A 14,282-nucleotide genomic window follows, 5' to 3' on the forward strand; every position below is an offset into this window, starting at 1 on the left:
CATGCATAACATAATATTAATAAAGTGATCACTAGTATTGGAAAACTGACCAGACTTCAATTTAGAGAAGTGATTGGATGTGATAATTAAATTAGGCCATCCGGGTTGAATAATTACCCGTTATGGAAACTTGAAGTTTCATTTGATAATGTGTTGACGCTCTCTCAAATTTTAGATATATGAAATGAGTTGAATGACAAGACATAACATTAAGATTGAGCTATATTTGGATTGTGATTCATAACCATTTGTATTGATGAAATTTTCAAGAGTTAATAGGTTTTGATTTCTTATATAAAAGAGTAATTGTAGACACCTATTTGTGTCTTCCCAAAACCAAACCCGGTGATGATTACCTTTCACGTCGAATCATAATCTAATGAAGTGAAAGTGTAGAAAGTCTAGTGTTGCGGATAATTTTAATTTCTTTTCTCTTCTCTCTGTTTTTGAAAGCCTATTTTAAGAAAACAGTCAATCCAGTTTGTTTGGTCCGTAATATGGGTCCAATAGTAGTGTAGTTGGATAGGGTTTGAAAAGAGCTTTCCAACGATATATTATAAGCCCAATTCCGATGAATATTGAGGAAGTTATGGTCAAATTACTAATTGGGCCCGGTTTGAGCCTTATATGCGGCCCAATGATGTAGAGGAGGGCCTAATATGGATTTATCATTCCTAATGCAATTAGGAATGGTTTTAGTCTTCTAGATTCTTCTAGAAAGTTCTTTTCATTCCTAATTCAATTAGCATTGATAAATTGACTTTTGTTGACTTTTTAGAGTTTTAATCAGAATAAAAGAATGTTTTTGAGGAAAATACGATTTTATCCTCCTGTACGGTTAATTTCTATCTGATTTTAGAAAATGCGTCAATAATTTAATTAGCGCAGGCGCTAAGCTTGGCGCCTGGCGCCAGCGTTAACGCCTGACGCTAATGTCAGCCTCTGGCGCTAACCTTGTTTTTTCGCGTCAGAACTCTGGTTCGATTTTCTATCTTTTTGGCTGGTTTTCTCTATAAATAGCCTCCTAAGCTAAAGCATCAACTCTCTCTAAGCTAAAGCTTCTCTACAATCTACAATCTACATCTACAACCATCAACTCTCTCTAAGCTAAAGCTTCTCTCTCTCTTTTCTAAACCTACCTTTCTTACAAAATTCCGCATTCACAAGACCTAGACACACCTAGCCAAGTTCGAAGTTGCCTTCACCCTAGACGTGAAAGGTTTTTAATTTCTGAGGGTTTGGTCCCAAATCTCTCTTTCAATTATTATCTAATTTTATTGTTGTTTATTATTTTCCTTGAAGTTACTAACGTGTTTATTTTGTTATTAGAAAGAGGTACGAGGTTTCCAAGTAAGTGCTTTAGTGGTTTTCATTGTTATTATTATATAGAAATCATGCTTAGATTATTATTATGATTCCTAGTATCATGTTAGGATGCTTGATGTTTTGAATGACAACAATGATTCCTAGTATTATGTCTAGGGTAACTTTAATATCAAGTATGATTAAAAGTATGATGCCTTTTATGTTTTTCCTAATATTTATGATTGTTAGTATCATGTTAGGGTTAAAGATTTGATTTTTATTGTTTAGTGACATGCTAGGATTTGTTATTAATCTTGTTAGTATCATGCCTAGGATCTTGCTATTATTATCCTTGAACTTGAATATTATGATTGTAATTATTATTATTATGATGATTATTATTATGATTTATTATGTTGCTTGATTATATTTATTGTTATTGCTTGATCACACATTTTCTACATGTTTAAAGGGAATTGGTACTTGTAATCACGCTTAATAAGATATTTAATAATCTTGTTTAGGGTTAATATGATTATAATTCAAGTGATCGTCAATAATAGTTTTGTTTGTGCATTAATATTCAACCAACATAGATAAACAGGTTTAGGGTTAAACCTATTGATTGCATGTTAGTCAGAAAGCGCACATGAATACGATCAGAATAAAGAAGAGGCCTATTATTTGGGCAGGTTCAATCTCTTTTAGGTACCTTCATCCCCGAACTACCAGTCATGGTTCCAGACCTATTGGAGTTGACGATCTCTTGGATCGTTAAGGGGTGTAACCTTCACCCTGTGAACGGTTTACAAGTTCCTAAAACTTGTTGACGACTCTTTTGCTCTATCTTCTTTCCCTTTGGACGCCACCGTACTTTATTGTATGATCACAGTGGGGTTCAAGCTAGGGATTAATGCTTGAAATATTCCCTACAGTAATGGATGACCAGAAGTTCACTAAAATAACTTATATATTATTGTCAAACTATTAAGTGACCAGAAACTCATCAAATACACTATTTAAGTCTTTATAGATCCAAAATATCACCACCTAGTAGAATTACAAGCATGTGATATATGCTTGTATAACAATTCTATTGATTGGGGCTATTACATGTCAGCACATAAGAAATAGAAAAGAAGGAAATTCAACTGCACAACATATGTCTCCCCATTAATGTTGAATTATTGATCCCCTGAAGAGAACAAATTATGAAAGAGTTAATAATAAATAAATATGTGTTATGCAATGTATAATGAAGAAATGATTTAAAATTATTCTCTAGAAGAGATAAAAGCTTGTTTAATATAATTCTTTTGAGAGATAAATTTTGTTGATTATGATCCTCCCACAAAATGAATTTTATCGCAAAATTTGTATACTAAGTTGGTGAAGGATTGTGATGCCCCTATATTATGAGATATTTTACCAACTTAGGGGGAGAATTGGAGTAAGTTGGCAAAAATTAATTAAATTGATGATCCCTATATATAATGGTAATTTGAAATGTATTCTAGCCAACTTTCGTCTATATGTTATCAAGATATGTTTCACATTGAGATAAAACTTGCCAATTGTATATACTTGATTCATTACACGTGAAGTGTAGATTGTATAATCGGTTCCAAAATAAAGATGTGATATATGGCAACATAGTGCAGTTGACACTTTTAATAGTGTGATAGTATATTAATACCATAGTGTGAGAAATACCCCAGATAGAAGTGGTATAGATATTTGAACTAAATAGATGGCCTAGGAGATGAGAAAGTCATAATGGTACCAATTGAAAATGTATTTCAGATATCATTGCAAAAACAACATGCAGAATATACATTAAATAAATTTTATGATACCGGTACACAATGGAACCGACGAATAATATGCATATGCATGATATAATGGACTAGTGAATAAGGGATCTGAAATATATGTCCATTTTTATGTCGACACAATGATAATGATCAAAAGTTTATCATGGACCAGAAGTCCAATGAAATATGAGTTTTTAAATCCACATTGTACAGTGTCTTGCATTAATTTGAATCTTATGTCCATGTGCATGCGTTAGTCATAGGTTAATGGATTATTTATTGCATGTTTAGGAAGTTGTTAGATGCATTACTTATTGTAAAGTTTGTTCAATATCTTATCATGATTCATATATCTCATATTTCATGAACTAACTAGTTTCTATATAATAATTGTGGTATGTGTGAATGTCTGTCCAATGTATAGTAAGTCGTATATACAATATTGATGGAACTTACAAAGAAATATTTATATTTCAATGGGCTTACACTAGTGATGAAATTATTGATGACGTCGTTTTAATAATAACTTGTTATGATTCATGTAAGAAGAGTTCTTGAAGAACTTATATATGACGCATTTAAATACCTAGCCCTACATATTTTTATATCTTGAATATTGCAATTATTATCAAAGTAATGAAAAAATCAATATGACTACATCATCGATATCTCAACCTGAAGTTTGAGTATGTGAGATTCAACAAGTCTATGTATTCATTGACGAAGTCTCATACAAAACATGAAATGCCTAATTAAAGAATTAAAGATTGAGATACCATCGAGTGAGAATAATAATCTTATGGTCCAGAAGAGCCATGAACAAAATATGTAATTAGTTTGATTTCTTAATTCATATGATATTGGAAAATAAAATATATATGATATCAAGTGTTACCATGAAATTATGTTTGAATAATGTGATCAATTATTGATCATCATTTTGTAGTGTACATGACCTCTAGAAGAAGGCATACATCTAATTATTATGATAATTCAAAACAAAGCTACCGAATTGAATGAAATAGTGGTAAAACACTTTTATTTTTTCACAAGTATGAAGAAATGAAGATGGCTCAATAAGTCCATGTGAAGTTTCGAAGGTTCAAGTTCAATTTGAAAGGATCAATCATCAAGAAATGATATTCTGCTATATGGAAGAAGTTACTCAACCATATCGCGTCGGATTTTACACTAAAAGATTTCACGTTAATACGTTATGTATTTATCAGGGGGAGAAAATATGCGCTGCACTCTTTTTTCCTTGACCATGGGTTTTGTCCCACATTGGGTTTCTGGTAAGGTTTTTAATGAGGCAGCATTGCAAGCGTATTACGAAAAATGATGTATTCTTTTTTCTTTACTATTTTTTATCAGGGTTTTTCGTAGTAAAGGTTTTAATGAGATACAATCTTCGATAATGGAGATCTAAGGAGGAGTGTTATGAAATATTACGTGGATCCCATTGTATTCATGTACCATCTAAAATAATTGAATCTTATCTTAGGCAGACCTATCTGTTCTCCTCCTCCCTATCTCCCCCAGTTTCCCATTTGTTGCGCACTCCACGTTCTCCATTAAAGCGCATTCCACGTTCTCCTTGAGCCGCATTCTGATTTTTTTTTTATTTATATCCCTCATTAAAGCAGCTTCTGAGGTAAGTTGTTTCTTTTTGTAAATCATCGCATATCAAGTTCAGTTCATCTAATTTAATTTAATTTAATGGTAAGTTGAACTATTGTCTATAATTGCTAATGTTATGAAAGGTCAAAACGAGCAATTTTTGTTGCTAGAGAAGAAAAAATATAAAGCCTAATTAGATAATTGAATCAAACGTGCCTTTTCTCCCTAGAATTATGTGATTTTTTCGAGCTTAATATGATAATTGAATCGAATTTGGTTGTTAAAATATGAGGTTAATTTGATACTTGAATCAAACGTGCCTTTTTCCCAACATTACGTGATTTTTCGAGCTTAATTTGATGATTGAATCGAATTTGGTTTCTAAAATATGAGGTTAATTTGATAATTGAATCAAACATGCCTTTTTTCCTAACATTATGTGATTTTTTTCGAGCTTAAATTGATTAATTGAATCGAATTTGGTTGCTAAATGTGTTGCAAAACCTTTTTTTTTTTTTTTCCATAATGTATTGTTACATTACTTTGTAATATAAATATCTGATCAGATTTTAGGCAGAGAGATGACCGGAATGATGTTTTCGAGCACCATTGCCCACTGTCTGCCTCAATCCGCTATGTCTTTATCTTATAGTAGGAAACAACCGGCATCCCTATTTCCAATTTCATCTTTCTCTTTTCGAAGACGACGTGGAAATTCACAGAATAATGGCTACCAACACCATTATCTGTTGCTCCACAGTCTCGACCTCAAATTCAGCAGTCAATTACCAGAACACAAACACTGCTACTGTTGAATCGATGGTGCTGAAGTACTTGACTGTGTGATTGTGGGTGGTGGAATCAGTGGTCTTGGCATTGCACAAGCTCTCTCTACAAAATACTCCTCCCGCTCCCCAAATTTCATTGTCACGGAGGCTAAAGATCGAGTTGGTGGAAACATCACTATACTGTGGAGGCCGATGGCTATATATCTGGGAAAGAGGGACCTAACAGCTTCCAGCCATCTGATGCAGTGCTCACCATGGCTGTAAGTCTGTGTATTTTTTGGGTTATCTCTCTCCATTCTGTAAATGTTAGTATTACTAATTATAAATTGGTTGCTTGATTAAATCAATGGGAACAGGTTGACAGTGGATTGAAAGATGAATTGGTGTTTGGAGATCCTAACGCCCCTCGTTTTGTGTTGTGGAATGGCAAATTGAGGCCTGTACCGTCCAAGCCCACTGACCTCCCTTTCTTTGACCTTATGAGCTTCCCTGCAAGATTAGGGCTGCACTCGGTGCTCTTGGCTTACGTCCTTCTCCTCCAGTTTTGTCCTCCTCTTTACTGTAATTTCCACATTTTTTGTACCAGTCCTTTTGAATTCTTATTCAACTTCTACCCTTTGTGAAAAAATTGACAGGCTCACGAGGAATCTGTTGAAGATTTTTGTCCGTCGTAATCTGGTGATGAAGTATTTGAACGCTTGATTGAAACCCTTTTGTTCAGGTTCATGTCTTGCTTTTCTCTTTCTTGTAAACTCTTATTCGCTCACTCTATAGATTTAATTGGTGATAAGAGAAAAAGAAGGGACAACGGAGGAGGAAGGGTAGAGGAATTATTACACTTTAAGTGAGTGTGAAACAATGTTATTATGACCTTGTTAAACAGTCGCACAGAAGAAAGAGTTAGCTGAATACATGATAGATCCAGTTTTAATTTTTACAAGAAATCCTTGCTTACTAGTGCCATAGGTATTTAATCGACCATATTGTAACTTGTTGGAAAAAGTAATACATGGAGGTAGAAAAGTATCATTTTAATCTTCATGTAAACTCTCACGAAAGATTTTATTGAGGCAACCATACACTTTATTCATGTTGTTATACATGAAATAATTTTTTTAATAAAATGTATCATTAATTTTGATGTGAAACACTTAATTTTCTTTTCAGTTTCTGTAATGAAATGATAGGATGTAAGTTCAGATATTTGACACTAACCTCAAGAAGCTTTGATAGGTGTTTGCTCTGTCACTGGACTCCTGTTTTATTTGCTCAGGCGTGTATGCTGGCGATCCTTCCAAGTTGAGTATGAAAGCTGCTTTTGGCAAAGTTTGGATCTTGGAGCAAAAGGGTGTAGTATCATTGGCGGTACCCTCAAAACAATCCAGGAAAGAAAGAACACTCCAAAGCCACCTCGAGACCCGTAATGACGCTTCTTTTTTTCTCCTCTTGTCCTGCTCATAGACCTTTAAGGTGTGAGTCTCTTTTTCCAATAGTGGTGCCTCTCATCAATCCAAAGTCACATCATATTGCAGGCGCCTCCCTAACCCAAAGGGCCAGACAGTTGGATCCTTTAGGAAAGGACTCACTATGTTGCCTACAGCCATTTCCGAAAGGTTTTTTTTTTTTTTACCTTGAAATGTGTTCACTAAGACACGAAGTACTTAAATTGGCAGTCAGGAAGGATACTGCAATATGCGACAGTCTCTGCTTTTATGTTTGGATTTTTTTTCTTGTGCTCAAATTTTTGCTTGACATTTTAACTTTATATTTCTTTGCAGGCTTGCAGCAAAGTGAAATTATCATGGACCCTTTCTAGTATTGTTAAGTTGCCAAATGGAGAATATAATCTGACTTATGAAACACCAGATGGGCTGGTTTCTGTACGGACCAGAAGTGTTGTGATGACTGTCCCATCACATATTGCAAGTTAAGCCTCCTTCATCCACTTTCAGTAAGTATTATAGTTTTTGTGTTGACATTGCTTTTCAGATTGTTTGAACGTGATAGTCTCACTTGGCCGTTGTACTTAGTAAGTGTCTTACTCTTTAGATTATTATGTCTAAAAGGATAGGAATATTTGTCTCTGAAAAAGCCTGAAGCCTTGAACAAATATGTTGAGATTATAGAGTGACACGTAGCAAGTTTTCCTATTAAGTTGGTTATCAGTAGGCCCAAAGAAAGCGAATACTCCAAAAGTTCAGTTAGCTTAGGGGTTTAAATGAACTTAGCTGATCAATAAACTACTCGGGTACGAGCTCGGTTGAAGCTCGTTCATGTTCGTTTATTTAATAAATGAGCCGAGTTTGAACAAATTTTGAAGCTCGTTTAATAAATAAGCTTGGACACGAACATAGATATGCTCGTTCAAATATGTTCATGAACTTATTTTTTATTTTCACGAACTACTGGTTTATTTATGTTCATGAATTATTGATTTATTCACACTTTTTAATTTAATTCTTATGTTTATACGGTGTGATTAAGATTTTAATTATTATGCTACTTTTGAGATTTTCAAATGTCAAAAGTACGAAGCTCGTTTATTATTAAGCTCGTTCATTAATCACTCATTTATGAACTCGTTTTATAAACGAGCTTTTCATGAACATTGTACTAATTGAGCCGAGCTTGAACAAGTTTTTGAGCTCGCTTGAAAGCTCGGGATCGTGCTCGGACTCGCCTAAGTTAAATGAACTGAACATGAACAAGGTAGTACTCGGCTCGGCTCATTTACACCTTTGCTACATATTACATAATAATCCAAAGTTGGGATTTTAAATCGGGCAAAGTTGGTGTTTTTACCATTTTTATTAAATAAATCAATCTATTAATAACTCTTTTTTTATTGTTTAGTCCACTATTGTGCCATTATTTTGCTAAACCATTAAAAGTATACCGTCAATTCTTTTTTTTTAAAAAAATTTAGGACTATATTTTTTTAGAATAAATTGTTTTGGGCTTTCCCTTATCTGCTATTTGCTTAGTACTTCTCTTTCCGAAGTATAAGATTCTCTGCTTCCACCGCTTAATTATGTTGTTTCTTGCATTCCTTTTTTAAGTCCTTATTTAAAATCACCATTTATTCCAGCTCTTCTTTCCTTTATCCATTTTATTATAATTTTTTTTTAAATAATTATAAATAAAACAATTTAAATAGGTCACTAAAGAAAATCAAATGAAAAATTTTCCACCACTTAGAATTGTTTAGAACATTGACCTTGAGCTTTCCTCGTATGTTTATATAGGATTTTATTTATTTATTTATATTATTGCTTTAGTTTCATCAGGACAATGTGATTGCCCTCACTAGGTAGATGTTGACGAGTGTACGGACTAGGTAGATATATACGAATGTATTAACTAGGTAAATATGGACGAATTTAATATTTTGGCCAATCTATCCCTATTTGATTAATCTTTGAAAGCCCTAAATGTTTTGGCTCAGCCATGTACTTCCAAAGGTTGCCATCGTGTATTTAACAAAGAAACCCAATTCTCTTTACCTAACAAAAATCATTTCCTCAAGTAACAATCCATTTCATAGTGATGGAAACACATGAATGTGATTTCTATGAGAATGAAAAACAAATAGTTTTTAGTTGAGATGGCCAATTCTAAACTTTTCTAAAGAGCATATAAATGATCTTGCCTAAGAGGGACCTTGGCCTTTCAAATGAAGATTGCTATTATAAAATTTGGATATTTAGAGGTTTGATTAAGGAAAAATAAGAAAGGATATACAAGAAAATCCTTGTATGGGCTACAAGTGTTAGTTGTCTATTATCAAACTACACAAAACCATCTTACTAAGCACAGAAAGAAACTGACCTATTTAAATAAAGTTTCTTGTATATAATACTAAGTTGTGCAACAATAATATTCCATTTTGCTAGGTAATATTCAAGTGATAGTTTGAAATTTTAGTAAAAGAAGTGAAAGGTTAATATATGTCTACCGCCCTTTCTAATTTACAAAGTAGAAATAAATAAAGAAATGTAAGTATTAAAAGTGATGTTAGCTGAGGCTATTAAGCATGTCACTCATACAATGGTATAGTTAAGCTAAGCTATTAACTTATTAGATAAGGTAAAAAAAATACTTCCTTTGTTCCCCAAATGTTTGCAACATGGGAATGGCATACAAGTTTTAAGAAGAGGAGAGAGATAGAGAGAATAAAGATAGGGACCCGTGTGATAAGGAAAGAAAAAGAGAGAAAACATGTGTAAATAGGTCAATGTTGAAATATTTGTTAAACTTACTAAAATGGTAGTTTTTGCAATATTTATAGATTAGAGGAAATATGTAATATAAATTCTAAGAAGTATAATCCTCGGTAAAATATTTTTAAGTAATTATAATTTTCATAGTCAACCCATTTCCCAAAAATCATGTAGAAAACTATTGAAGTAGGCAACATTCTACATTTATTGCTTTTATGGATAAGAATCTCTAAGTCAACTAAAACTTGAAAACCAAATTACTCTTGCTATAAATTTGGGATGAAAATAATCTCTTTTATTCTTATGAACATGCATCTCACAAATTTACTCAAGATTTTATGACAACTTGAAACTCCCAAATAAATCATTGCTATAAATATAGTATATTTGTCACATGTAAATTCTACTCTTAAAAATAAATAAAACCATGCAACTTTCCTACAAATATCCTACTTGAAATAAAATCCTACGTCACTTATAATTTGGATTCACATAAATTTGATAAAAATAAACTAAATATTAAGATACCCTAAATGACCTTTATAATTCCATATCAAATTCTTCTTCGTGGTTGATTTTTCCACCGATCCAAGTTGGACCTCAAAAAAACATGAGGCATATGTGTCCTAAAAGCCATTTATGTCTTGTGCTTCTTGAAAGTTTTCTTAATAGAACGATATAACTACGTGTCAGATTCAGCTGGTTTTCTTTGTCTCGTCATATCTTGAGGTGTTATTGGATCTAACCTAATCTTCTCAAATTGGTATGTATTAAATTCCCTGTAATGTATAACCTTATTTTTGTAAAACTGTCATGTTCTTCAAAGTAACAATTTGCATGCATCCATTGGGACAGTGTCACAAAGGTGAATGTATGTGAACCTCCCTATAGAAAACGTCAACTGTAAAGGATTAGTTTGAGTGGGCAATCCCAATTTCTTTACCATATCCCTTGAAGAGTTGAAGCTACATTAGTGCAACTACCTCCATTGCTAATTGTAAAACAAACCATATCCTTAGTACACTTTGACTGATAAAGATGCTCCCTTATCTTAAGGATTTTCCGTGTACAAAGTCCTATGAATCACTTTTATATCTCTTGTACAACCTCATTCCAATCTCTTCACAATCTAAGGTATTGTCTCCTAGGCTATTTGGTGGTCCAGACCTACAGGGCCCCAAAATGTTTTTGAAAACCATATAAAAAGGAAACTCCTTCCCCATTACCCAATCCCTCGTGAACGTAGATAACATTTTTTCTTATTAAAATCAAATTAAACTCTTCAAATTCCCAATATAATCTTGCATGATTAGATTACTAAAGAACAAAATAGTTATCTGTTATAGACCCGGTGTCTACCACCACTGAGCTAATAAGGAACACAGTAGCACACAACACTAGAGGACAAAAGCAATTAAGAAAGCACTAAGGAGAAGGGGAGCATGGGACTGATTCCTGGTTCTGTATTGCAGCAGTAGAGGACAAGAACAATTAATATTAGGTTTATGATTTGTAATGTGGCTTAAGTATATATAGTGTAGTAGTGAAGGCAGTAGGCGATTATGTGAATTGTGAGGAAATATGTTGAGAGTAGTAACCTCAAATTACTAAGAGAGTGATAACCTAAAGTTATCAAGAGAGTAATAGCCTCAAATTAACCTATCCTTTTGTATCCAAAAATTTTCCATTATCAATCAAAGACTCACACTTTAATCTTTATTTATTAGCCTAGTTAAATCAGAAATACAAGTCAGATTAGTAGTCTATTACATTATCTCCATTATCACTCCTAATAAATCTTTAAATTGACTGAATTAATTTTAATGTCTACTAATGAATTTAAGTTAACTTTTCAAACAACCCACCTAAAAATAAGGTTGTCACTGGCCATATTTTCATACATTTGTATCAGTATAGAGTCCCTGTGTCCCCAATTCTTTGGAATTACCATATTGGACACTCAGATCTTATTGAATTAAGGTCCTTAATCTTCAGTTTATACACGAAGTTAAATTGAATATTGGATTGTCATAAAGATATATAAGAGAAGCTCACAAAGATGCTAGTTAGAGAGTTTCATAATATAAACGTAGGCAAAATTTGCTATTACTTTTATAGCTGGCTAGTACTACAATAGATAACTCTTGCTAACCGCCCTTGAATTACAATTGAATAGTCAAGATTAATTTTATTAATCACGAGGAACATTGGAGAAATTTGTAACCAAGCCATCACCCAACCCCATCAACTCACCAAGGAAAAGTTGCCCGATCGGCCGCAAACTGAAGCCTCAAATTCTTTGAAAAAATACGAGTTTACTATGGGCAATTTCACTCGATTGGGGAGATGGGGTTAAAAAAAAAAATACTCTTCACTACTCTGATCTCCCATAGCAATCTCGCTAATTAATATGGTGAACTCTAAATTCTGAAAACCATGGTACATTTTACGTCTCATTCCTGTAAATATACTTGATAGAGATGTTTTCAGATGGGAACAGGTAATGGTAGCTGCTACTGCATTTGTGTGCTGTTATATTTCTTGCATTTGTTCTTTAATTTGGTGTATTGATCACTGAATTCAATCAATAGCACTACATTTTTTGCACAGGATGTTGCTGCAGAATCACTTGCAAAGTTCTACTATCCACCAGTTGCAGCTGTGTCACTTTCTTATCCTAATGAAGCAATTAGATCAGAGTGTTTGGTTGACGGTAAACTTCAAGGATTTGGGCAATTGCATCCCCGCAGTCAGGGTGTTGAAACCTTGGGTATATACTCCTATTCAACTGCATTTTATTTGTTGAGTGATTCTTTTTGTAGGATTGCATCACTAACGTAACATTTAATTTTGATATGACTTGACAGGATCAATTTATAGTTCATCGCTTTTCCCTGGTCGAGCACCACCTGGTAGGACCTTAATTTTGAGTTACATTGGAGGTTCTACAAACCCTAGTATATTACACAAGGCAAGTAATTTATCAGAAACTACTGTCTCGTATGGTTCTAATCCAGAATTATAGAAATATGGTAATTGCCTTGGGTAAAGCATCACAACTTAGGCGATGGCATTATTTTGGTTCCTTGAGCTCACTAATAAGCTCACACAAGCTGGATTTGCTTTTTGATTTGTTGATGTGTTTGCTCTATTGAGCTTTTATATTAATTTTTCTTGTAAAATTTCTAACCATGCAGACGCAAGATGAACTTGCTGGGGCAGTTGACAAGGACTTGAGAAACATTCTCATAAATCCTAATGCAAAAGATCCCAGGGTATTGGGCGTGAGAGTATGGCCCCAAGCAATTCCACAATTTTTGATTGGCCACTTTGATCTGCTTGATGCTGCAAAAGCAGCTCTAACTGATGCTGGGTTCAAGGGATTGTTTCTTGGTGGCAACTATGTTTCAGGTGTTGCATTGGGGCGATGTATAGAGGGTGCTTATGAATCTGCAGCTGAGGTAGTGGATTACCTCTCACAATACTCAAACAAATAGCGCTGTTGCTAGGATTAGTTGTCCGAGTATTTTGCTAACAAGAAGGCTACAAAGATTGCAGTGAAAATTTTCTTTTGAGGGTATGTTTAATTGATTTTTCTAGTTTTGGTAAATTGGAATCTTAAATTGTTTTATATTCCTTATTTCTCAACTAAATGAACCTACATTTGATAACTAATTGGTTTAGAATTACCATCTTTTTCAGGTTTAGAATACATTATTTCAAGCACAATGGACTCATGGTTGGTAGCCAAACCCCATGAGATTTGTAAATTTGCCAGACATTAGCACGCATTGGGAGCACCCTACCTTTTTCCCGGGTTCTCGCCTACATAGGTACACCAAGCTATTGGTGTGTTTCTACTTCATTTGTTTAGATTGACCCCCCCACCCCCACAAAAAAAAAAAAAAAAACACATGTATTATTATTGTAATTATCATTTTTCGGACCAATCACGTGTTGGCACATGTCTAGGTAACCTAGTTTAATAGGTTATTGATAAGTTGTTAACTAATTGGTTCTAACAGAAGACAATGCACCCTAAAGTTATTCCAAAATAATCAAAAAATTGTTTTTATTGGTAGAAAATAGCACAAAGTTGAAATTATTAAAAATAAATCTTCCTTTGTTAAATCATGATATTAATAATTTAATATAAGCTCGTGATATTATGTTTATACAAAGTATTAGATGTGACAACAATAGATGACCTCAATTTTAGTTTATATTCAACCTGGTGTGTGGGGATCACAAGGGCACTATTCTTTAGGACTCTAAGGGGGTGTTTGGTTCATCAAATTGGGATGGATTGGTGTGAAAGCTCATACTGGAAAGGTATGGATTTTAAAGCCCATACTAACTCAAAGCTGTTTGGTTTTATTGTTAAAATGGATTTCATACTTTAATAAGGGGTTGTTTGGTTGGATCATTTGGAATGGGTTGGAATTAAGTTAGAATCAATTCTATTTAGTTTTTTTGTTGGGCTTTTCTATATAGTAACCCTGTTAATTTCACTTTTCTACGTGATATCCCAACAT

At 33.5% G+C, this 14,282-nt stretch overlaps 1 pseudogene; it reads left to right on the forward strand.

Annotated features, from left to right (window-relative positions):
• Positions 1-4,676: 4,676 nt before the first annotated feature.
• Positions 4,677-13,828, forward strand: LOC110710101 (annotated as a pseudogene).
• The last annotated feature ends 454 nt before the right edge of the window (positions 13,829-14,282 follow it).

The sequence above is a fragment of the Chenopodium quinoa genome, unplaced genomic scaffold (genome assembly GCF_001683475.1).
Source record: "Chenopodium quinoa cultivar QQ74 unplaced genomic scaffold, ASM168347v1, whole genome shotgun sequence".
NCBI lineage: Eukaryota > Viridiplantae > Streptophyta > Magnoliopsida > Caryophyllales > Amaranthaceae > Chenopodium > Chenopodium quinoa.